The sequence below is a fragment of the Echinops telfairi genome, unplaced genomic scaffold, assembly GCF_000313985.2.
Source record: "Echinops telfairi isolate 266 unplaced genomic scaffold, ASM31398v2 ScPeMD7_2291;HRSCAF=2852, whole genome shotgun sequence".
NCBI classification, from domain to species: domain Eukaryota; kingdom Metazoa; phylum Chordata; class Mammalia; order Afrosoricida; family Tenrecidae; genus Echinops; species Echinops telfairi.
In genome coordinates this window covers 19,315,791-19,316,667 of record NW_022106189.1, presented here as the reverse complement: position 1 = coordinate 19,316,667, position 877 = coordinate 19,315,791, and positions in this window count along the sequence as shown.

The following is an 877-nucleotide window of genomic DNA, read 5'->3' as shown; positions in this document are numbered from 1 at the left end:
CTCTCCTGTTCTCGCCGCCTCTCTCTCCATCTTGGCTCCAGCAGCTAGCTCGCCTCCCGGCTTGTTCTCCCGAGGCTGGGGTCTTAGCAGCCCAGGCCCAGGGGACCGCAGCCAACGCGAGGTGACAGTGGGTCTGAATAAACGTCTGTTCCGGACGGTTGGCTTCCACCGCCCGGGGCCCCAGGGTGGATTTGGATTTTTCATTTCCTGCGTTGCACAAGCATTAATTGAGCACCTAATATGTGAGAACACAGCTGGATAGGGCGGGTGGGGAGTGCGACTGGGAGCAGGGAGTGAGCCAGGGCCTGCTGTCTAGGAGCCTCTCCTGGTTGTGCTGAACCCCCTCCCTACCCCCTCCTGGATTCCCGATCCCCAGCAGTAGCCCAGCAAGCAAGCTCCCCACCCTCAGGACAGATCGGTATGGGAGCGAGAGCTCCTGACAAAATGCTTCCTCACAGAACGGTTTGGCACATTTTGAATGACCTAACTTGGTCCAGGTCTTCTTTGTACCTAATTGTCTGGTCCTGCCCCTGCCACGAACCAACATCTTTGGTAGGAGGAAAAGAGATTTTCTTCTTTTATCTTTCCGACCATTTCTTCTCCCTCCCATTCCTAGTCCGTCAAGGAAATGTACGGATTTGTCAAAGATTGGGCATGTTCTGGGTGGTCTCTGAGGAGCCGTGGGGGGCAGTAGTTAAATGATGTGGGCCGCTAACTGAAAGGTGGCAGGTCTGCGTGAGAGAGCTGTATCCTACTGGTCCCATAAAGATCGTCGCAATTCTGCTCTTCCCTATAGTGCGCCCGGAGTAGGGAATCAACGCTATGGCAATGAATATGCGGAGGGGAGGCGGGGGAGGGGGTTGGGTAGTCTGGAATT